The following is a 26,198-nucleotide window of genomic DNA, read 5'->3' as shown; positions in this document are numbered from 1 at the left end:
TATTATTATTTGAATTCTTCAATGCTTCACTCTGCCAAAACACTAGGTAGTGAGCCTTATTTATACTACTCTAGGAAGGCTCTTCAATACAAACTAGAAATATCTAGAAGCAAAGAAAAGTCTAGAGATATGGATACTCTAGTACATAAGACTAGAAGGATCTAGAAAAGTTAAGACTTCCCTAGTGCTTATTTAGTAGTGTCTAGTAGCTTCCTTAATATTCCCTAGTATTCTAGAGACTTCTATATTATTCTTTAGTGTTCTAGAGACTTCCACATTATTCTCTAGTATTCTAGAGTTTTCCATATTATTCTTTATCAGGGTTTCTTTCATTGTTCTCACTAACTTTCAATTTTAATTGCTTTCAGTAACTTTATTGTATTGAACTATCAATTTTTTATTTTGAAAAATATGAATACCATTTTTGTTAATCATATCATTCTTATAGCAACTAACAAATTAAACAAAAATATGAGTATAATAATCAGTTTCATTTATGCTTTTGAAGGGGATGTAATGTTAAAACATTGAGGTATAGGATTTTTTAGGCTCTTACTCAATTATGGCTGAGTTGTGCGCAAAATGTAAAGTGGTCATGGGGTTTTACGCGAACCGTGCACAAAGTTATGTAGCTAATAGGTTTGTTTGTTAGTGATATCTATGTTGGATCTCTATTATAATAGATTCTCAACACAACAAATGTTTAAATTTATATTGTTTGAGTCTTCATTAGTGTCTTACTTTATTGGGTTTGAACTGAAGAAGTTTTGTTTCGGGGTCTATTGACAATGTTCAATTCAAGAGGGCCACGCCAAAAATATGTGATTTGTTTAGTTAAATAGTTTTTTTTTAAGTAAATTTAGTTTTTTTTTTTTTTTTGAGTAAGGAAATTTAGTTAAATAGTTATACTTTAAAGTTGTACATTTGTATTTGAATAATGGTTACTATACAAGAATTTATACTTCAAATTCTATTAGGTTTTCTTTTAACAATTAGTTGTTATGTGGTAAATTCTATTAGGTTATTAGTGACCGTATAAAAATTTATACAAAAAACAAGAATTTAAATCACAATTAGAATTATGCAAAAAAATATATCGTTTAAATTTACATGCGTTAACGTAGTAGAAAAAGCAGACAGACGGGCACGGGAGTGCCCTTCTGGACGCTAGTCTATCTATATCTATATCTATCTATATCTATCTATCTATCTATATCAATATCAATATCATCTATTACTATTAATAAAGGGAAAACTTTGTTTTGGTGTAGCCTAATTTATTTCCAAAATTACCCTTTAAAACTGATCTACGGTTACCAAAAGAAAAATAAATTAACTTGCTTCCTTTGTAACTACCACGGTTATTCAAAAAGAGGGGGGGGGGGGGGGGGGGGGAATGAGAAATGATCAGGAGAAACGAGAGTGAGAGAATGAGGTCGGTTACCATAATTCAATGACAATTTGTTGTTGTTCCTAATCATGGCAAGGAGAACCTACCACTCTCATACTCTTACTTTTTCATCTTCTCTTCTCTCACTTTTTTTAATACAATTCTCTTATCTCTCTTGCTGTATAATATCTCTTTATTAACTTCTGCCAATTAGAGTAAAGAAGGGAAATACAAATTTCTTATTTCATCTCTCTTTATTGATTGGTCTGTTAAAGTACCACTTATGGTTATACATGTTGCAGTTTCTTACTTCTACTTTATGCATGTTATACATTTTTCCATCAATTTACTTCAATCCGAATTGTTATATTCTTCTATGCTGAAATAATTCCTTCATATTGATATACAGAACAGGAAAAAAGTTTTACCCTCTTTTGCTTCAATCTGTGGCAATTTTTGAATCCTTTTGTTCATGGTAGAATTAAACAAAGACAATACATTTCCTCTTAATTTTCTTTTTCTACCATCTATTGCAATATACTTCTGCATTCATAAGATTTGTTGATTCTTTTTTTTTTTTTTGTCAAATGTAAAGACAGAAAATCATAGAACGGCAGGGACATAAAGGAAGGGAATCTCATAGATAGAGAGTAATTAGACAGAAAAAAATAAGGAATGGAGAAAGGCGAGGGAGAATACAGCGGCCAATGTAGAGAGGGGGACTACGACTCGACAAGTAATCGAGTTCCAACGCTCTTTCATCCTTCATTTTCTTCTTTTTCTTATACATGTCTTTTAGTTCCCTCATTGAGATTGAGTTTTCTTCATTTGCTTTGTTCTTATTTACCTATATGCATGACATTCCTTAAGTTGTACTTTGATAGAATTTATGTATAATTGTGAAGCAATTGATTGTTATTATTTGTTATCAATCGGTGATAGAAGAGAGGAAAGAAAAATAAGCTTTGAATTGTATTTGCCAAAGGTTCACAATGCACAGACTCCTCTGATAACTTGCCGGATGATGCAATTGCAAACAATTTACCCAAAATTTAATCAATGATACATTAATAAGTGTACATTCATGTGAAGACTTTGAAAAGGGGAAGAATTATAAGAATACCGGTTTAGGATAATGGGTTACAAAATTTAACCACCACACATAATAGAGATACACGGTTATATAAATTTGTCAAATGTAGTTTCTTTTTCAAATCCTAATTTCCAATCACAAACACCAAAACAAAATGAAGTACATAGACTTAACAGTGATAACTTGATGGAAATTTGTGCTAATGAGAGAGATAGAGACTTCCTGCCTTTAACGACCTCAACGGGGAGGCGACGATAAAGACATGGATATGTGACGGCGACACCAACATCCCACCATCATGCAATGACATCAATTTTGGTAGTGGCATCGTGAAGGGTACGACCCAATTCTCTCATTCTTTTTTTGAATTTCTCAAACTATTTGCTTTTGATTCAATTTATTTATTTCCGCATTTGTTCCTTTTTTTCTATTTATTTCATGTTAATGATGTGATTATGTTACATATTATTTTCATTCAATTTCACATTTTGCAGATTGGGCATTGATCCAACGATCAAGAAGAAACAAATCCAACAATAACAGGTGTTGTGGAACGGTCCCTGTTGTACGCTTTCATCTTCCTCTTTTTTATGTTTGATTCAGATTGAGTGCATTGATCAGTTCTTTGGCAATTACAAAATCCAGCAGCTGGTGCAAATATAATTACTACATTGAGTACATTTGGGGCTAATTTATATTTCATAACTTCATTGCATATGGGTACAAATTCTATTTCTTTTTACATTTGTTTGGTCTCTCTTCTTTGAAAAAAGGCTGAATTCAGCATGTTCTTATTAGTATCTGAATAATTTCTCTTTTCATTCCAATCTAAAAACGGTAACTACCCATGATTAGAAGCAAATCTCTGATCGTATAGGCAGAACATAGAGCATTTTTTTTTGTAGAAATTGAAGTTCCATGAGTGGTGATCCTAAGTTAAATAAAATAGGGGGACCAATTTATTTCCTTCTAATTATTAGCATGCAGCAATAAAAAAGACAGGCGCAAAAAGAGCGGTTAGACATGCACCGTGTGAAAGATATAAATAAATAGATAGAAATAAGAGAATGATAGATGTGAATAGAGTTTAAGGGTTTTTAGAATTCAAGAGGTTTACTAAATTTTCCATTAGTATAAACCTATTTAAATTAAAAAAAGCTGCTATGGTTTTGACTAGCTAGAAAAGACATCATTACTTGAGTTTGTTATTGTTTCTTTAATCAATTGCACTCATTTTTTGCATTGACTGCAGCAAACAAAAAATATTAATGAAGTTGCTAATGAACCAAATTAATTCTTTGTTGACAACAATATTGTGATGTCAATTTAAATCCTGAACAAGTCTCATAATATTGATGCATTGAAATGATGTACTCGAGTTTGTAAAGTGAATTTTGATTATAGTAGAAATGGGCAGCAAATAATTGATTATCTTTGATGTGTTAAGTTAATTTTTGACTAATGGAGTTTTTTAATTATATGCTTCAAGATATTCTTCGATAGAAATAGAGCAGTATTATACAGATTCTTTAATCGTGTACTGGTTTCTGCAAATTGTGTTGGTGCTGGGAAAGATTTAATGTCTTCATCAAACCCACCGCCGTAACTGTCACTCATGTTTCATGCATATTCATCCTCCATAGATAGATAAGTATGCATCACAAACCTAAGTATGCATTAAGTAACTCCATGTTAAAGAAGTGCATGAATTACATAACTTACATTTTTTTTATCAAGTTTGATCCTTCTCTTTTTGATCAAGCTTGGTCATTCTTTTAATTCTAATAATTTTCTCAAGATATATCAAGAAAAACAAAACAAACATTGATGTTGAAAAACATAATATTTATGAGTTACATGTGTTGGCGCACTAGAAAGAGCGGACAGACGGGCACGGGAGTGCCCGTCTGGACGCTAGTCATCAATATAATAAAGGCAATACTTTTCTTTTGGTGTAGCCTTTTTTTAAATACCAAATTGCCCTCACTTGAACAGTTATTAAAAAAGGTAAAACTTTTTTTTTTGGTGTGGCCTCTTTTATATTCCTATTCTACCCTTACAGTTTCCAACTTCCCATGTAGATAATCCTCACACATGCCATTTCAATAACTTGCTTGCGGTTTGTTTTTTTTCCTTCTGGTAAACCTTGCTCAAATTGAACAACAATAGCCTATTTACCAATTCTGAAAAGATAAACTCCCTGTCTACTTCAATGTTATGGAGGGAACTGATATTATAACAATGGTTGTCAAGGATGTCATGCGACTTTAACCGGTAAATTTGTAAACTTTGACATTGATTGTTCTTCAACAATGTGTATCTCACTTTTATTACCAACTATTTCAAGTGTTCAATTATTTTCGATTGTCAATTTCTCATTTTTTATCATTGAAAATGGTGTCAGTAGTTATAAAATCTTGCATTGTTATGTTAAAAAAAAAAAGACATTTTCGTGAAAAATAAAGACATTAATGATACAAACTAATTTACGGCAATGGATTCATTCCAAAAATTTATGACAATGGACAGTTTCGTTATATATTTTTTTCTATTGATTTTGTGTTTCCTCTAGGGGTGTCTCAAAATTCTCTGTTAGTTCCTTAATTTCTTGCTTTCTTTATGTTGCTGATAGTTGATTGCGCAGTTTTAAATCTTATTTTGAAGTGATATTGGATATGGGTACAACATAACCTTAACATTTCTATTTTGAAGTTGATTGCGCAGTTTGTTAGAATCTGATTATTCAATTTTTTAAAGCTACAAGTGTATATTGATTGGTTTTGGACTCTGTCTAAAGTTGCTGAAATAAATAAGAGAAGTTGAAACTATCCGAACAAAATGAGTCATAGCAAGTGTTGGGGATCCTTTTGTTTCCTCCTTTTTTTGTTGCTTTAATGTGACAAAGGTCTAAACTTGATTCAGCGAAGGATGAAAACATCGGCAACATGGATATTCTTCTGCTAATGATTACAAGTTGTTTTGTTTTATCCAATATTTTTTTTGAAGGAATACATTAGTTTTTTTGTTTGTTTGTTACAATTCGGTTTATTCCTTGGATTGCTGCTATTGATTACAAGTTTTGCTCCTTCATATTACTGTACTTTAATTTTAATTGCTTCTTATTGTATTTCTATTTGCTAATGATGTTTATTCTTTGTGTTGCACCACCTACTCTTTTTAATTGTTTTTGTCCTTTACATATTCTACTGCCAATATAGATTTCGTACAATTTCAAAGGAGACTTGGGGATTCATTATCAAATCATATTTAAGGGCTTGACATCCGCCAACTATTCTATCTTAATTCGTAAGGTTTAATTTTTTTTAATTATTTTAACCAAAATGTCTCAAACATATTAAATATTTGTTAGTACTTCTCCTAAAAAAATATTTGTTAGTATCGAAATTGTCGAGTAGATACATACGTCAGCGCAGTAGAAAAAGCAGGCAGAAGGGCACGAGAGTGAGATGAAGAGGGAGAGGGGGGTGGGGAGATGGAGAGGGAGAGAGGGGGAGAGAGAGATAGAGAGAGAGATAGAGAGAGAGAGAGAGAGAGAGAGAGAGAGAGAGAGAGAGATTTGAATCCTAAGATAGAAAAGGTGGGTACGTGAATGAAAAAAGGGAAGGGGTGGTTGTAGGCAGGGGCTCTTGCCTTATATTTCTCCAAGATTTCTCAAACAAGAACATCACTTATATGCCCCAGTTTAATTAACATTCCACTTGCTATGTTATATTGACTTTCTTCAATCAAAAATATCGCAAAGTATGAATAAGTGATATGACTAATGTGTAAACATTCTTTCACGCTTTTTGAAATGCCTTCGTTCTTTGCAAGACTTGGATGTGTTATCAAAGTTTTGTTCTTATTTCTTCCATTGGTTTGTCTTAGATTTTCTTAATTTTATATTTTTTGACAAACTCAAATGGCTCGAGAAATAGGTCAAATGCATCTAAAGGTCCTTTATGTTTTTCGTTTTTTCCAAAATGGTCCTTTAAGTTTCAAAAGTCTCAAACAAATCCTTTTAGTTTTTGAATCATTTCAAACAAGTCTTATTGTAGATAGCATAGTTGGTAATTGCTTCCTTGAACTCATCTTTGGTACCAAATTTGGCTCCTAACACCCACTTAAAATTAGTCATCTTTTTAGGTGTGGCAAATGGTGGATAATGCTCTTTGTTGCTATCATCTGAATCATGACCATCATCCTCTAAAATGACTTGTTTGAAACGATTCAAAAACTAAAAGGACTTGTTTGGGACTTTTGAAACTTAAAGGACATGTTTGGGACTTTTGAAACTTAAAGGATCACTTTGGGAAAAACGAAAAACTTAAAGACATTTAGATGCATTTGACCCGAGAAATAATATAGAGTATATGTGTATTGGTTCTGTAAATTGTGTTAGAGATTGGAAAGACTTAATGTCTTCATCAAACCCAACCCCATAAATGACACTCATCCTCCATAGATAGATGAATATGCATCACAAAACTAAGTATATATTAAGTAACTCCATGTTAAAGAAGTGCATGAATTACATATCTTACATTTTTTTATAAGTTTGATCTTACTTTTATTGATCAAGCTTGATCATTCTTTTAATTCTAATAATTTTCTCCATTACATGTCAAGAAAAACTAAACCAACATTGATGTTGAAAAACATACTGTTTGAGTTACCTAGTCTATATCTATTACTATTAATAAAGGGAAAACTTTGTTTTGGTGTAGCCTAATTTATTTCCAAAATTACCCTTTAAAACTGATCTACGGTTACCAAAAGAAAAATAAATTAACTTGCTTCCTTTGTAACTACCACGGTTATTCAAAAAGAGGGGGGGGGGGGGGGGGGGGAATGAGAAATGATCAGGAGAAACGAGAGTGAGAGAATGAGGTCGGTTACCATAATTCAATGACAATTTGTTGTTGTTCCTAATCATGGCAAGGAGAACCTACCACTCTCATACTCTTACTTTTTCATCTTCTCTTCTCTCACTTTTTTTAATACAATTCTCTTATCTCTCTTGCTGTATAATATCTCTTTATTAACTTCTGCCAATTAGAGTAAAGAAGGGAAATACAAATTTCTTATTTCATCTCTCTTTATTGATTGGTCTGTTAAAGTACCACTTATGGTTATACATGTTGCAGTTTCTTACTTCTACTTTATGCATGTTATACATTTTTCCATCAATTTACTTCAATCCGAATTGTTATATTCTTCTATGCTGAAATAATTCCTTCATATTGATATACAGAACAGGAAAAAAGTTTTACCCTCTTTTGCTTCAATCTGTGGCAATTTTTGAATCCTTTTGTTCATGGTAGAATTAAACAAAGACAATACATTTCCTCTTAATTTTCTTTTTCTACCATCTATTGCAATATACTTCTGCATTCATAAGATTTGTTGATTCTTTTTTTTTTTTTTGTCAAATGTAAAGACAGAAAATCATAGAACGGCAGGGACATAAAGGAAGGGAATCTCATAGATAGAGAGTAATTAGACAGAAAAAAATAAGGAATGGAGAAAGGCGAGGGAGAATACAGCGGCCAATGTAGAGAGGGGGACTACGACTCGACAAGTAATCGAGTTCCAACGCTCTTTCATCCTTCATTTTCTTCTTTTTCTTATACATGTCTTTTAGTTCCCTCATTGAGATTGAGTTTTCTTCATTTGCTTTGTTCTTATTTACCTATATGCATGACATTCCTTAAGTTGTACTTTGATAGAATTTATGTATAATTGTGAAGCAATTGATTGTTATTATTTGTTATCAATCGGTGATAGAAGAGAGGAAAGAAAAATAAGCTTTGAATTGTATTTGCCAAAGGTTCACAATGCACAGACTCCTCTGATAACTTGCCGGATGATGCAATTGCAAACAATTTACCCAAAATTTAATCAATGATACATTAATAAGTGTACATTCATGTGAAGACTTTGAAAAGGGGAAGAATTATAAGAATACCGGTTTAGGATAATGGGTTACAAAATTTAACCACCACACATAATAGAGATACACGGTTATATAAATTTGTCAAATGTAGTTTCTTTTTCAAATCCTAATTTCCAATCACAAACACCAAAACAAAATGAAGTACATAGACTTAACAGTGATAACTTGATGGAAATTTGTGCTAATGAGAGAGATAGAGACTTCCTGCCTTTAACGACCTCAACGGGGAGGCGACGATAAAGACATGGATATGTGACGGCGACACCAACATCCCACCATCATGCAATGACATCAATTTTGGTAGTGGCATCGTGAAGGGTACGACCCAATTCTCTCATTCTTTTTTTGAATTTCTCAAACTATTTGCTTTTGATTCAATTTATTTATTTCCGCATTTGTTCCTTTTTTTCTATTTATTTCATGTTAATGATGTGATTATGTTACATATTATTTTCATTCAATTTCACATTTTGCAGATTGGGCATTGATCCAACGATCAAGAAGAAACAAATCCAACAATAACAGGTGTTGTGGAACGGTCCCTGTTGTACGCTTTCATCTTCCTCTTTTTTATGTTTGATTCAGATTGAGTGCATTGATCAGTTCTTTGGCAATTACAAAATCCAGCAGCTGGTGCAAATATAATTACTACATTGAGTACATTTGGGGCTAATTTATATTTCATAACTTCATTGCATATGGGTACAAATTCTATTTCTTTTTACATTTGTTTGGTCTCTCTTCTTTGAAAAAAGGCTGAATTCAGCATGTTCTTATTAGTATCTGAATAATTTCTCTTTTCATTCCAATCTAAAAACGGTAACTACCCATGATTAGAAGCAAATCTCTGATCGTATAGGCAGAACATAGAGCATTTTTTTTTGTAGAAATTGAAGTTCCATGAGTGGTGATCCTAAGTTAAATAAAATAGGGGGACCAATTTATTTCCTTCTAATTATTAGCATGCAGCAATAAAAAAGACAGGCGCAAAAAGAGCGGTTAGACATGCACCGTGTGAAAGATATAAATAAATAGATAGAAATAAGAGAATGATAGATGTGAATAGAGTTTAAGGGTTTTTAGAATTCAAGAGGTTTACTAAATTTTCCATTAGTATAAACCTATTTAAATTAAAAAAAGCTGCTATGGTTTTGACTAGCTAGAAAAGACATCATTACTTGAGTTTGTTATTGTTTCTTTAATCAATTGCACTCATTTTTTGCATTGACTGCAGCAAACAAAAAATATTAATGAAGTTGCTAATGAACCAAATTAATTCTTTGTTGACAACAATATTGTGATGTCAATTTAAATCCTGAACAAGTCTCATAATATTGATGCATTGAAATGATGTACTCGAGTTTGTAAAGTGAATTTTGATTATAGTAGAAATGGGCAGCAAATAATTGATTATCTTTGATGTGTTAAGTTAATTTTTGACTAATGGAGTTTTTTAATTATATGCTTCAAGATATTCTTCGATAGAAATAGAGCAGTATTATACAGATTCTTTAATCGTGTACTGGTTTCTGCAAATTGTGTTGGTGCTGGGAAAGATTTAATGTCTTCATCAAACCCACCGCCGTAACTGTCACTCATGTTTCATGCATATTCATCCTCCATAGATAGATAAGTATGCATCACAAACCTAAGTATGCATTAAGTAACTCCATGTTAAAGAAGTGCATGAATTACATAACTTACATTTTTTTTATCAAGTTTGATCCTTCTCTTTTTGATCAAGCTTGGTCATTCTTTTAATTCTAATAATTTTCTCAAGATATATCAAGAAAAACAAAACAAACATTGATGTTGAAAAACATAATATTTATGAGTTACATGTGTTGGCGCACTAGAAAGAGCGGACAGACGGGCACGGGAGTGCCCGTCTGGACGCTAGTCTATTAATAAAGGTAAAACTTTTGTTTGGTTTAGCCTATTTTCTTTCCCAAATTACCCTTCTTTTTTATGACAATTTCCCAATCTGCCCGTTAAAACTGAACAACAGTTTGGAAACTCCACTCAAACCTGTCTTTTGTAAACAGTAGGTCTTTTATGACCGAGAGAAATAGGGTGAAAGAGAGGACTTCTGATCATCAACTCATCAGAGAAGGCCACAAGTAGACTTCTGCATACGGTAAATTAATTGCTTTATGTCTTTTGTTATCTCTGTGTTCTCTATTTTTCCTTCCTCTTCATGATTCCGTGGAATTGAATTTTCCATTTATGTATTTTTTTTTACAATACAAACAATCAATGAAGAACGGTGAAATTTAAGCAAGGAACACTGAAGTGAAGATGAGAGTAAAAAGGAGTAAGACCACAGGATAACAAGGGAACAACATCTGTAATGGCGAAAAAACATGAGATGACCAATACATGATATGAAGATTAGATGGTTTTTTCCGACACTCGGTCACCGCTTGCTCCCATGGTCATTGAATTGAAACGTGGTGACGTGAGTCACAATTAAGTTTTCACTGTCTCATTCTCTTATCATTTTGAGCAATAAAAGCATTTTTAGTAATCAAGTGGTGCAATGCAAAAAAAAGGAGACAAACACATTGAGTTTTATAAATTCAAGTGATGAGAAATAATGTCTTGGTATAAGAACAATACCTTTTAATTGAAGTATTGAATTTTGTAGGTGTGGTGTAAGCCTACGTAAAACTTGAACACTTTATCAAAGAACTAACACAGAAGATTAATAGTAGAACTAATATTATAATCTATAACTTCTATAACTATTATAAAGCAAAACATTGTTTTAGTGTATCCTTTTTTTCTTCCAAAATATCCTTGACAGTTTTTTTAGTGAAAATGCTTTCACAGTTATTAATTCATGTTAACTCCTAGCAACCAATTATCCCACTATGGAGTAGAAACTTTCTTCTGTTTTTTAACTAACAATCCCCTTTGATTTTGTTTCTACTTTTATTGAAGAGTTTTCATCTTCAACATTGATTGTTTACACCGTCAATTTCTATTTTCTAATTGAAATCACTTCACTTGCAGAGGAAGAAAGAAAGACATTGCTAAGTATGTATCTAATGTTTAATATTTTTTCAAATTACTTTTTAATTGATATTAGTTTATTACTTACTTTTCCACTGATTTTATATTTGTTATACTTCCTATTAGTTTTCTCATTATGTGAGTAAAAATCAACACCCACAAAAAATTTGAAGTTTAATAATCAGGGAGATTGGGGTGAATGGAAATAATTGCTTTATTTGAGAGGATAACATATTAAGTAACTATAGATGAAGGGGTGTCAAAATTTGAGATAAACATGGGATTAAAGTGTGTCAAAGACAACCAAAGTTATATACCTACGTACTTTTTCATTTTAAGTTCAAAATAAGTAAAATCCTAACAATACTAAAACTAATGATTTGTCATTTTTTTTCTTTTTCTTATTTATAATTGCTGGTTAAAATGGATTGCACTCTTTTTTTTTTCATCCATAAATGTTTTTGCTGTTCCCCATTTTCCTTTTCAAAATTATTGAATGTTGTCCATTTCTTCTTACTCTAGAATTAGATTGTGAAATAAGGGGTGAGTCTTTTTTTATTTAGTCTGTTTTACCATTTTAAATTTTATTGTCTAACTTAAGTTTCAGTTACGGATTGTGGGCTAAAACAACCAGGGCAGAGAGACACGACAACTAAACTTCTCTGTTTAGTTTTCTTTCAAGATTTCAGATCATACAAACCAAACAGAAAAAGATGTAGATAAATATGGATATTGGAGCATGCATATGAGAGATACATATGGATACAAAAGGTAAGAAACCAGTAAGCCGATGCGGTGGAAGTGGCAGGGCAAACATGCCCATGGCATTGGTAGCGTTGGCATTTCTAATGGCTCTATGTTCTAACTACCCATGATTAACCTCTCATGTGTCATGTGTATTTCTCTCTTCCCGCATCTTTTCACTAATACCATCACAAAATCAATACAAAAACAAAACAAAAAATGGAGTCTATGAAATGAAATAAGTTTGAACTTGGAACCAAAGAATGTGTGAGAAAGATAATTAAGTAATGATTTATTAACTATGTATCATTTAATGATTCGTTTTTTTGTTAGTGGCCGGGGTTCGGATATATTATGCGTTATTCATACCAACTGAGTTAAGCTCACGAGGACATTTAATGATTCGTTTGCCATAAACCATTATGATATTCACAACAATATCACCAATTTCATATTAACAAATTTTGGGCTAACTTTTCTTTAAGGGTGTTATTGGATAAACTTATTCACTACACTTAAATTTGTATACGACATATTGTATACTAATTTATACAACAACAAAAAAAATATCAATAACGTGCCCGTCTGGAGAAAAAATTATGAAAAAAAGGTACTTCCTCCGTTTTTAAATATAAGCAAAAGTCACTTTTTAGGTTCATTCATTTAATGATGTATGTGGTTCATAATATGGACCACATACATCTTTAAATGAATGAACCTAAAAAGTGACTTTTGCTTATATTTAAAAACGGAGGGAGTAAGTATACATGTTTTGAAAAAATATCAATAACGTGCCCGTCTGGAGAAAAAATTATGAAAAAAAGGTAAGTATACATGTTTTGAAAAAATATCAATAACGTGCCCGTCTGGAGAAAAAATTATGAAAAAAAGGTAAGTATACATGTTTTGAAAAAATATCAATAACGTGCCCGTCTGGAGAAAAAATTATGAAAAAAAGGTAAGTATACATGTTTTGAAATAAACTTTTTTTTTTTAGCCTTCGCACCTGTTTCCGACCTACCAAAGGTGGGCTACTAATTCGGCTCGTACGTAGAGGCATGCGTGCTGGCCAAACGTTGTTTCCCCTGGGAATGAATCGAACCCGGTATTCCCCGGGTACGTCCTTGGAATGAGCTCCTTGCCACTGGAGCCCAAGCAACTTGGTTGTTTTGAAATAAACTTTGATGAAGTATATATGTAACAAAGCGCTAAAGAGATTAATTGTGCATTTGTAATCACAATGAAATATTTTAGATAAAGGTATGATGAAATATTTTAGATAAAGGTATGATATTATAATATCCTTATGTCTCATTTATGAGAAATTCTTTCATAGTCACATACACAAATAAATAGTGTTTGTGCACGCACACATTAAAAGATTTTTTTTAAATAATGAAAAAAATTGATAATAAAATGATTTAGTATTTCAAGTAATAGCTTTTTTATGTGTGTGTGACCAAACACTATTTATTTGTGTTTTGTGACTATGGAATGCCTCCTCATTTATATATCTATTTAATTGTGAGAGTGTTTTGGTAGGTTAAGTGAAAGATATGTCTAATTATTGTGAGCATCTTGGATAGTATGAAGTGTGTTAAGTGAGAGAGATATGTCAATTATCTTGGATATTGTATTTCTTAATTATAATTGTATACTGCAATTTTTGTAAGGAAGTCAAAATACATGTGGAAGTTCAATTAGAGTCTTATATAAAGAGACTACAAATATTAAAAAGAGGGTGTTAGAATTTGGGATGGAGTGAGTATACAATATTTTCTATAAAATGATAATAGGAGGTCCAAAAGGGTGTATAAATTGATTAGTGAGATTGTGGTATCAAATATAATTTAATTCTATAAAGAAAGAAAAAATAAATTAGCATTGGCGACTGAACGTCAACACAACACGACCAAGCAAAGAACAAATTGGATCTAGTTAGAGTCTTTAACCACAATCCATGGGTTACCGACTCGGAACACTCAACATACACATATAACATAATAAACAACCATAAAATCAAAATAGAAATATATTTTTTTATTATGGTACAAATTGTAATAGTATTGTTGTTCATTTTAATAATTTTTATTTGGATTTAAAAAAATTCAATATTTTGTTTGACAATGTTAGAAATAAATATAAGGAAGATCTAAAAAGATACAGCATGATTTTATTTTTAAAAAGAGGTATAACATCAACAAATTTATCCTATTATATTCAAACATTAATGAAAAGTTATAATATCCGAACTATGAAACCTTATGTATTCGTTTTATATTTAGTGATTATAGTTACGAGTGGAGTGGTTCCATTACATGACATTTTGATCAGCACAAGGGGAAAACACCTACGTACCATAGTAGTTGGGTACCATTGTACCATTGGCCAGTCAAATTTTGACACATGTCAGAAATCTTTTAAAACCAGTTCTTATAAAAACCGGCTTTAAAAGTCTAAAACAAAATAAAATAATTTGGATAATATCTAAAATTAAATATTTTATGGAAGGTCTTATAAACCCATTTGGGAAAATAATACCTCAACCATTTATATTAGAACCCAATTATAATAATATAATTAGAATGAGAAACCAAATTAATTGGTTAAGAGAAACGGCATATTGGTTTCTAATATTTGAAGATAATTACACTACATACTGGGAGTATGAAAATTTTGCAAATCTTTTAAGCCTTAAAATACAAAAGTTTATACATGGCTAGTAAAGGTGTAAGTGAAAATATACAAGATATTTTTGAAAACCTAACAGTACTTCAGAAACAGTTAGATAAAATAATAGAAGTACTACTAGAAAAAGAGTTTGAAGAAAAACTCAATGAAAAATTATCTAACTTAGAAGAAAACCAAAAATTGTTAGATGAAAAACTTTGTGTTAAAATAGATGATCTGATCGATCTATTAAAATTCTTACCAATAAGAGATAAATGTCTAACCCTAGAAGAATTACAAACTTTTGTCAAAAAAGAAGGGGGAGATATGGTAGAAATTTCAGAAAAAATTGAAAAATCAGAAAAAGAAATTAACTTCTTCGCGCCATTACCCTGAAAATGGATGAAACAGAAGAAGAAATAGCTAATCAGCTAAGTGAATTACAAACATTAATGGCTTCTTTAGACATTAATAGAAAAAATCAAATAACAGAAGAATCTGATGATGAAAACAAATTTGTCTACGACTTCGGATCAGAAAGTTCTTTCAGTATGGAAGAAGAACCACAAGTAGGACTTGTGAAAACTAATGAGCAACCAGAATCATCAGAACAAGGACGTAAAAGAGGACGTCGAGAGGGTAAAGAAGATTTTATCGACCAACAAATCATTCAAGATAAAATGGATGAAAGAAAATTTAAAAATATATCATCTAAATATATACCTACTATAAATCGTCACAAGGATGAAGATATTTTAAATCTCGATTGTAGTGATGATGCTAAAAAAGAACTAAGAAGTTGGTATCATAATCACATGGTAACAATCCAACTAGATCCCACACTAGGGAAATTAAGTCCAAAAAGCATTTTTAACTATTTAAAAACAAAAACTATAGGAAATGCTTGGAGCTTTATATCTGAAAAATCAGACTCAGAACTTCCATCAACAACTGAGGAAGTAATAAATTATGTTTATTCAATTCTAAAAAAAGAATTTGTAGGTTTTGATGCGCCAGAAGCAGAATCAGACCTAGAAAGCACAAACATTCATAGAATCTTTAATCTAAGAATCTGTGATATGTGTTATGTTGAACCATTTATATGTGAGTTTAGCAAATATTATTATGCAATATCTCCACAAAAGAGAATACAGTATAATCTTTTAGGTTTGTTTTATAACAAACTTCCATCATCTGTTGGAACAATAATGGAAAAGGTAATCCAAGAACATTTAGAAGTAATCGTAGGACTAGACGATACTCTAGGAACAAGGATAACTGCATTAAGAAAATGGGTATCCGAAAAATGCATGGAAAAAACTGCTAAAAGAGAAGCAAAAATAAACGTTTGTTGTGATAAAATTCGAGACAAAGTAGGGAACTACGGATGTAATAAACCTAGAAGAAAGAAAAAGAAAAAAGTTTTTAGGAAAATAGATCGTTCTGAATATAAAAGAAAAAAGAAATTTCCTAAAAAATTTAATAAACAAAAATACTTTAGGAGAAATAAAAAATATCCTAAAAAGAATTCATGTCCTAGAGGAAAGAAAACATGCACATGTTGGTTGTGTAATGAAGAAGGACATTATGCAAATGAATGTCCTAAAAAGAAAGATTCTAAAAAAGAAACTTTGAAATTAATTTGGGAAGTAGGTTTCGAACCAATAGAATCAGATATAGATTCTGATGAAAGTAGTATTTTTGAATATACTACTGAAGAAGAAATTGAAGAATGAGTAGAAAAATTTTAAAAAATGGAAACCCTAATGCAACATTTATCCAGGTAACACTGAACAAAAAGAAAATCATGGGTTATATTGATACCGGTGCCACTTTATGTTTTGGTAGGAGATCCATAATTAAGGAAGGATGGATTAGACTACAAAAACCAAAAGAAATTATATTTGCTGATAAAAAGAAACACCAAATATGGTTTGTTCTAAAACATGTTTTTATAAAAATTGAACATAGATACTTCTATGTAAAATCAATCTATGAACATGATTCTGGAATAGACTTGATAATAGGAAATAACTTTTTAAAGTTATATAATCCTTTTATTCAAAAAACTGATACCATAACATTAAATTGGTTTGATGTTAATAATCCAAAAGAAAGTGAATTTGTTACAACAAACATTATAACAAAAAATGAAATTTTAAAGGCAATTTCAGAAAATCTTAACATACTTAGATGTATGTGGGATAAAAGAAAGTTTTATTTAACAACTGAACAAAATCTAGAACATCATCTAGATCAAGTTTGTTCTGAAAATCCATTGGATACTATAGTAAACAAAATACAAGATTTAATTGTTGTAAGACTTAAAGATCCTAAAAAGGAAGTCAAGGCCTTATACAAAATCCCTTACTCAGGAGAAGATAAGGAAGAATTTAAAAAAGAAATAGCAGAACTATTAAAAAAAGGATTAATAAGTCCTTCAATTAGTCCACATTCAGCGCCAGCTTTTTATGTCAGAAAACACAATGAAATAAAAAGAGGAAAAGCTCGAATGGTGATCAATTATAAAAAACTTAATGAGGAAACTGTAAGTGACTCATATAAGTTACCAAGAAAAGATTACGTTTTTGAAAAAATAAGAGGATGTAATTGGTTTTCATCTTTAGATGCAAAATCTGGATACTGGCAGTTAAGGTTATCAGAAGAAACAAAACCTTTAACAGCTTTCAGTTGTCCAGAAGGACATTTTGAATGGAATGTTTTACCATTTGGTTTAAAACAAGCACCATCAATATATCAAAGATTTATGGACAATACTCTTAAGGGTCTTGATCATATTTGTTTTGTATATATCGATGACATATTAATTTTTACTAAAGGAAGTAAAGAACAACATGTTAAAGATGTTATGACTGTTTTAAACAGAATAAAAGATAGAGGAATTGTTCTATCTAGAAAAAAGTCAATACTTTTGAAACAAGAAATCGAATTCCTTGGTCTTATTATAAGAGAAGGAGGAAAGCTCGATTTATCACCGCATGTTCAAGAAAAAATTTTACTTTTTCCTGATCAATTAGCGGATAGAAAACAAATCCAAAGATTTTTGGGATGTTTAAATTATATTGCTAATGAAGGATTTCTTCAAGACTTAGCAAATGATAGAAAAATTTTACAGAAGAAGATATCTGAAAAAGTGTCATGGTCATGGACACAAAAAGATACTGAGGCTGTAAAATCTTTGAAAGAAAAATTAAAAGTTTTACCACAACTATACAACCCAACAGAAAATGATTTTTTGGTTGTAAATGTTGATGCAAATCAGTTTACATGGGCTGGAGTTATGAGAGCTCTACCTGATGGCAAACAAAAATTGGGATTAAATCTCAATGGATATGTTGAGGACGAAACCCCACAACAATCCTATACCATTGTGGGCGCAACCCCACAGTTAAAATCAGATATCCCTAACGGGCGATCAGATAAAACATCAGTTTCAACTGATTCAAAACTTGATTATTCAAGTAATAATATCCGAATTAAGGATAAAGATCTTGTTTTATGCAAGTATGTTTCAGGTTCTTTTAAAGATGCTGAAACAAGATATCATATCAATGAGAAAGAAACTCTTTCTTGTTTAAATGTTTTAGAAAAATGGAGAATGGATTTAATTCCATCAAGATTTTTATTACGAACTGATTCAACTTATGCTAGCGGATTTTGGCGCTACAATTTAAAAGTTGATCATAAACAAGGAAGACTTGTTAGATGGCAAATGCGCATCCAACAATTCTATCCTTATATTCAACTAATAAAATCAGAAAACAATTGTTTTGCAGATACTCTGACAAGAGAATGGAGCAAGCTCTAAAAGTTCTCTACAATAGCTTGAAGCAAAAAGATGAACAAATTGAAATTCATAGCCAAAAGCTAAAACAACTCTCTTCAGAGAGGGGGGAGATGATTAAAATGATCGAAAGCCTAACCAAGATCATAAATGTTGAAACTTCAACAACAACAGAAGAACCAACAAAAAAGACTTTGAATGAACAACAAAGTTTTTCATCAACATCTTCAGCAGGCTCTATGCCAGAAGAAGATACAAAAAAGTCATGGGCTGACAAAGTCGAACAAGAAGATGAAGAGTCAAAAAATGGTTCAGACCAACCAAGCGATGTTGTCGATCTACAACCAGCAAAGAAGGTGTATGTCATCTTTGATGGTCCAATGAAAGGCATCTACAACAACTGGGCAATTGCAAGCCTCCACATTAATGGCAAAAATGTCAGACACAAAGCTTATCCAACAATGGAAGAAGCAAAAGAAGCTTACAAGGCCTCCTACAAGGAAATGGCCATAGCAAAAGATATTGGCCAACCATCAAAAATGGAATCTAAAAAGAAGGTTTCAGTAGGATCAATTATAAACCTCCAAAAAGAAAAAAACAAGATAAAAACCATTGATGATTTCATGGGAAAGTGGAGATGGCTAGCCAACTTCAAGGAAGAACTAGCAATTGAATGTTTTTATCCAGTTAATACCAAACATGGGGTAAAAGCTAATACAGTTCCAGGAATATCCAAGGAATTACTTAAAGAATTCTATGACTATGGAATGCTCAAGACCGTATATCTTGAGGAAAAAGAAGGATATAGATTTCAAGAATTGGCTGATCTTCCAAAAGAGATTGGTGATACAGCAAAAAGATTTAATGACTTCCTTGCCAAAGGAAGAGAAATATTTCTCCAATTCGAACAAACATACCCATGGTTCGAAGAAGAAAATAATCAGATGGCTGTAAGACCAAGAACAGCTATAAAGATAGGTATCTCAAATAAAACTTATCTAGAACCAAATACAACAAGTGTTGGATGGACATTAATCTCATTTGTTCAACAAATGAAGCGTTTTTATGACTATCTAATCAAATATGGGTCATCCATTACCAATTATAAAGTCTTATATGTCTCAGATTATTGTTTCATGGTCTGTGACTCAAAGAAAAAGGTCTCTACAGAGCACCTCAAACAAACACTTCAATTCGAAGAATTATTCTCAGGATTCGAAAATGGTCTCCATAGAATTCCAGATGAAGTACAACAGGAGTGTTGCCAATACTTCTCAACCTACAAAGGGCATATCTGTAAATGGTGTGCAAAAGACAAAGTGTCGGCAGAAGAAAACAAAATACCGACAATTCCAACAATTGGAGATAAGGCAAAAGAAAAGGCCTAGACACGCGTCATGTAGATATCATGATGTAATAGTGAAAACTTATCATCTGAGTCAGACGGGGTCCACTTAGAGATAAGAATCTTATCACTTTAAGTGATAATGCGTTTTCTTTTTCTTTGCGTGTTTTAATTGTCTTTCTTTTTTGCTGTCATGGATAAGGACATGTGAACTACTTGTAAGTCCTATCCTCCTATAAATAAAAGCCTCGATGCTCACTTGTAAAATACAACTTAAATCAATGAAGTAAGTACCTTAGTTTATGAGAAACATTGTGGGAAAGGGCTTCGCAGGATTTGAGATTGTCATAACCAAATCAAAAGATTTTAATTCTCAATATCAATAATCGAAAGATTATTTCAAATCCAAAGGATCGAAAGATCAGAATTATCAAAAATCCAAGACAAAGTCAGGTATGATTTTAAATATTTTAAATACTTTATAATTTTTACATTTCATAATGGAATATAGTATGATAAAAGAAAATTCATCTGGTTTTATGGCAGATGTATTAATAGATCATATAGAAAAGGTAGATTTTACCTTAAAACCAGAAGAAAACTTCAAACAAAAAAGTATTTTTTCTTTAATAAAAGAAAAACTATCTAGAGAAAATATTCTAAAATATGGAATGATGATAGGAGAAGTTCCTATACCAATGGAATCAACAGATGGATCTGTTGTAATATCTATGATTGATGAAGAACAAATAAACGAAAGGTTAAAACACTTATCGTTAGAAAAAAGACAAAAGATAGGATATATTCATATATCGACTATCCAAATAATCATAAAAAGTACTTTTATGAAAGGAATAAATTCAGAACTAGAACTTCTTATAGAAGATGCTAGATTGAACAAAAAACATTCACTAATAACCAAAGGTGAAGGAAATCTAAAAGGTGGAAAAATAAAATTCGATATAAATTTACAAATAGGCTTGAGTCTAAATGATATAGATCTAAATAGATCTTTAGTAATACATTATAAACTCAAAGACCAAAAACTTATGAGACCAGGAAATCATCCTTTTAGTATAAGTTATAAGATGAACTATGCACTAAGTAACTCTCATTATAGCGTAGAGTTTAGTGGAAGAGAAAAAATACAAATAGATGAACTATTTGAACCATTAGTAAAACTAGAATCACCAATTCTAAAACCACTAAAAAGATCAAAGTCTATTATGACAATAGAAAGAACACCTCTCTTAGAGCAAGAGGAAAATACTAGTGAACCAAGGTTCCTACCACCAAGAACTTCATTAGACAGTATAAAGTTTGATAAAAATTTATCAGAAATAAAAACTGAACTTTTAAAAATTAATAAAAAATTATAATGCCAGGAATAACAATAAAAAATGAACTAAAATTATTCAGAATAAAACTAGATGCCCTAGTTAACAAAATAGAAGAAAATTTCTTTAGAATAGAAATGAAGAACACAATTTGGGGAATCCATGATTTAATGATTCTACAAATTTCATATGTAGATGAAGTAATAGAAGAATTAGAAGAAACAGAAAATGTTTCTATTATACAAAAAGAAAGAGCCACAACTCTGTTATGGCCATCCCAAAAACTAGTTGAATTTGAACAATCTTTAGAAAAAATTCTAGAAAGTTCAAACATATAATGCCTGGGTTAACAATTAAAACAGAATTAGAAATTTTAAAAGAGAGACTAAAAACCATAGTCAGTGATATTGAATGGTATTATGATTTAATAGTATTCAAACAAATTTGTTATAAGGCTCAAACTATAACAATGGTTCACATAGATTTAATTGAAAATCTATTAGAAGAAATTCAAGAAAATAATCTCACCGAGATTCAAAAAACAAGAGCGAAAATTCTTTTAGAACCTTTTCAAGCTCTAACACAAATCGAATCACTTTTAAAAGAGGCCAAAAATTTGGAAAACTCAACGACTAATCAATAATGCCCGGATTAAATCTTAAGACAGAAGTAGAACTCTTTAAAAAGAGATTAGAAAAGATAATTTTTGATATAAACTTTTATAATGAAAGAATTGTGTTAAAACAAATTCTTTTTTGTGCTCAAGATTTAGTAAAATATCATATAGAGTATATTGACGATTTCTTAAAAGAAACAGAAGATTTAGAAAATCTTACAATTATACAAAGAGAAAGAGCTAAAACACTCTTAAAACCATTTCAAGGTTTGAATAAAATCGAACAATTGTTAAACCAAGTTCGAGAAAATTCCGCTGGCGACCCTGCCCCCAACCTGGTATCAGAGCCAGTAATACAATCCTAGGGGATGGATAAAAATGAAACTAAAAATAAAAATAAAAATTTTATTTTTCAAAAAAGACAAAAGTCTTTTAAAATCGCTTTTCTATTTAACCGATTTAAAAGGTTAAAGGGACAAAATCCACGTGTCACACACTGATTGGATAATGTTATATAACATAGAAATCCACTATGTTACACAAGTGGAGTCCAGCACAAGGAGGATCATGGTCTTGAAACCCATATGGGTTGAATTTTCTCCTACAACACCATATTTGGACTTAAAATCAATGTTGTTATTGTTATTTTATTTGAATGAAGCACGGTAAACATGGATAATAATACAATCATGTATCAGATCATCCATTTCAACTTCAAAAATATTTCCAATGATAGAGGCCCCTATATAAAATTGGGTATTCTTCAAAAGAATGGCAGTAATCAGAACAATAATTGAAACATCAACCTTCCATCCAACAACCCATCTAACACTTGACCATATAGCTACGAGATAGGTTAATTGAAAAATAAGAACAAGCAGGGATAATGATGAACTTCTATGAAACATGATCACAAATAGTATTAGCGTATGTTTTAAAGAGATATATCATATAAAGAGGTCATTTGATAATAAGTAAAGGGGCACGAAATATTGGATTGTAAAGGATAATGTCAGAGATGAGATCGAAACCCATAACCACTGAGCTCTTATCTCAAGGGTTATGGGTTTTGATATTGTCTCTAACATAACCATTTTCCATCCAATTTCCCGTGTCCCTCCACTTATTCTCCAAGGACCTCTTGAAATGATATATCTTTGTAAAACTTATGTCAACCCCATTTTTTATTATGTTCCTTCTGACTTCATCACAAACCCTACTTATTCTTCTTTTTCTATTTATGTATCTCATAGTTGTTATCAAGTGTTTGATGGGTTGTTGGAGGGAAGGTTATGGCTTATATTGTTGTTGTGATTACTGCCAATCTTTTGAAGAAGTCAAAGTTTTACATAGGAGCTTCCATCAACGGAAACATTGCTTCTGAATTTTCCAATACATGAAGATATTATCATACATGTTGATCGTGCTTCATCTGAACCCATTAACAAAAACATTGCTTTTGTGTCCAATTATGGTGTTTCAAATGCCAATTAAACCCACATGATTCACAATTTCGTAATCATCCTTCTAATGTGTGAATTTCATGTAATGAAACTACTTTACTTGTGCTAATATTCTCTAGATATTAAACAAACACTAAAGGTTTCACTTTTGTGGGTTTTAAGGCAATGTTGTTAACGTTTGGTTAAAATGGGATTCATTTTTCGTTGTTATACCCCTTTTTAAAAATAAAAACATGTTATATATTTGCATGTCTTCATCATATTTCTTTCTGAAATTAACAAACAAAATATTCAATGTTTTATTGTTTTAAAAATACAAATAAAATTCATTAAATTTAAGAAAAATATTACAACATAGATCGTAATGAAAATATTTTCACTGTGTTTTCTTGGTTTTTTATTAGTTTATATGCATCAGTTTAATTTCTAAAGGTACTTTCCAATGACTTCTAAGCAAAGTACCCAAATAAAGTTGTAGATTAGAACCGCCAATTTGTTTCTCTTTATATAAATTTATTATTATGGTCACTTTTCTTAACATTCATAAAATAGTTGTGTGAATGTGTGGGGTTTGGATCTTATCATAAGGGATAGAAGGAGTTCCTAACAGAAAAATTGAGAAAAAATAAATCTTGTAGCAAGCGCTGGTGACTATAATATGAACATGATTATAGCGAGAAAGTAATGATTAATATGAAAGGAAATGACTAATGCTTACATGGATTGTAAGACACATAAAAGTTTCTCATTCTTTATCTAGCTTTCCTTTTTCTTCCCAAGTCTCTCTCTTTTTCTTTCCTCCAAATACTGAAAAGAAAAAAGAAAAGAAAAAAAAAAGTGCTATAACAAAGAAGGAGTGTAACGAGTTATTAGAAGGAATTCAAGATAATGGATAAACATTGATCCTCTCCATCTTTCTTCCACTACCACAGGACCTAGACAAAAACATAAAACAAATGAAGATAATAAATCAATTAAATAAAACAAAATATTTCTATACATAATAAATTGTTTCTACCTGATAAGACCACTCGAAGTTGGACTGAAAACCCCCGGACAAAGAGCATAAACCATAACTACATCCACTGCATGTTCACTTTCATGGATGAACCGCTGCTACTAGAAGAACGTATAGATGTTTTTTTTATTAAGATAATCAAAATATGATTGCAAACATGTTGATGGAGAAGGGAGATACATTGAGTGTCATATAATAATTTGTTTACACTATACATTCACTCAACACCTTGAGAGAGAAATTAATATAGAGTTATGATAGATGTTATATGTTTGGGGTGTGATAGGAAGAGATATAAAAAGAAAATGAGCTATAAAATGAGTGTAGAGATATTAGAGGTGTCTATATATAATAACTATTGTATCTAAGGGGTAAATATCTTCCCTTATCTACATTTACAAGATTGGGTTTTTTTTTTATCGTTAGTCAACGGTCTCATTTTCTTTCAAGGTAACCAATTAATAATACATATAGTTATTGTATTTAATTAATATCATAATTTTATATTTATCTTTACCGTATTTATGTAAACTATAAGACTAATAACAAGTGGAACCTTCCATAAGAAAAATAAACCGGAACCTGAATTAGTATAGTACTAATTCTCACTCCTGCTCCAATTAAACTCATGATATTTACTCAAATTATACCTTTATTTTTTTTTTAAAGGATTCTACCTTTATCTTTATTTACGTGAATTTCTTTATTCAAAAGCTAAAAGCCCAAAATATGAATGTACTTAACCCTCTACCGGAGTCGTTAAGGAACTCACAGTTGAGGACAATCAACCGATACCTCATATAAATCTCTAATTCAACAACGCATGTGAATAAATATACATGAATTATCACGTGATGGTTAAAATGATGGAAGACATTGTTGTGAGTATAAGTCGATGTAATATATGACCGTGCATACATAGTTGGGGTGTTTAACAAGAGTATATACACATGGTTTTGAATAACGGCCACAATTACATGAGAAAAAATTTAGTTAGTATTGGGGCTAAACAAGATAAATGCCCACACGTTTTGAATCGTTGATCTGTGGGGCTGAACAAGACTACCCAGTTAGTAATGAACAAGATTGTAAAGAGAGACCATTGGTGAAGGGAAACTGATTTTCCAGAATCCTTTGCACCAGCATATAGTCATTGCATTTTGATTGTTTGTGAATTTCTTTATTTAATAGTTATGTTGGACAAGTTAATTTCTAAGCTTTCTACACTTAATTTACTTATGTACTTGCACTTTATAGTGTGTGTGTGTGTATATATATATATGGGGCTGCTAACTTACTCCCACCTAAAAACATGGGGTATTCAGGGTGGCACTTTGGTGACATTAATGTCACCGTGCCATTGCATCTGGACCACACATTGTCATTGTCATTGCATCTGGACCACACAACACATCTAATGTCACCCAATGTGTGGCCCAGATTTAATGTCACCGTGACATTAATGTCACACAAGTATTTTCCTAAAAACATGAAGGAGTAAGTTAGCAACCCTACTCCCACTTGTTTTTTACTAAAATACCCATGTTTCCACTATTTTGTTTGAATTTGAAAGAGGATAGGATTGTAATTTTATTCTTTGGACATCAAACATTCTCAACCTTGTTTGTGTTTTCCCTGATTTCCATTTGCACAATATATTATTAATCATTTTTTTAAGCAATTTTTTTTTATATCGTTGATGTACCTTCAACTAACATTTTATTATAGCACATGTCAGGATGGACA

The 26,198-nt window shown here is 31.2% G+C and overlaps 1 protein-coding gene and 2 long non-coding RNA genes across 3 annotated transcripts in view; 2 read left to right on the top strand and 1 right to left on the bottom strand.

The window, feature by feature from the left end:
• LOC146899594 (FBD-associated F-box protein At5g60610-like) overlaps nucleotides 1-26,198 on the bottom strand; it is a 90,519-nt gene that overhangs the window by 50,411 nt on the left and 13,910 nt on the right. The gene's annotated exons all lie outside the window — the stretch shown is intronic.
• LOC146899596 (uncharacterized) lies at nucleotides 1,418-3,161 on the top strand. Its single transcript, XR_015022774.1, has 3 exons — nucleotides 1,418-1,865; nucleotides 1,986-2,819; nucleotides 2,978-3,161. It is a non-coding gene; the product is annotated as an uncharacterized LOC146899596 (long non-coding RNA).
• Nucleotides 7,356-9,099, top strand: LOC146899595 (uncharacterized). The gene is made up of 3 exons (XR_015022773.1): nucleotides 7,356-7,803; nucleotides 7,924-8,757; nucleotides 8,916-9,099. It is a non-coding gene; the product is annotated as an uncharacterized LOC146899595 (long non-coding RNA).

Source organism: Medicago sativa, chromosome 8 (genome assembly GCF_051527215.1).
Source record: "Medicago sativa cultivar Bolivia chromosome 8, Bolivia_mono, whole genome shotgun sequence".
Lineage (NCBI taxonomy): Eukaryota > Viridiplantae > Streptophyta > Magnoliopsida > Fabales > Fabaceae > Medicago > Medicago sativa.
Note: the sequence above shows the minus strand (reverse complement) of the source record. Positions and strands in the feature narration are given on the sequence as shown.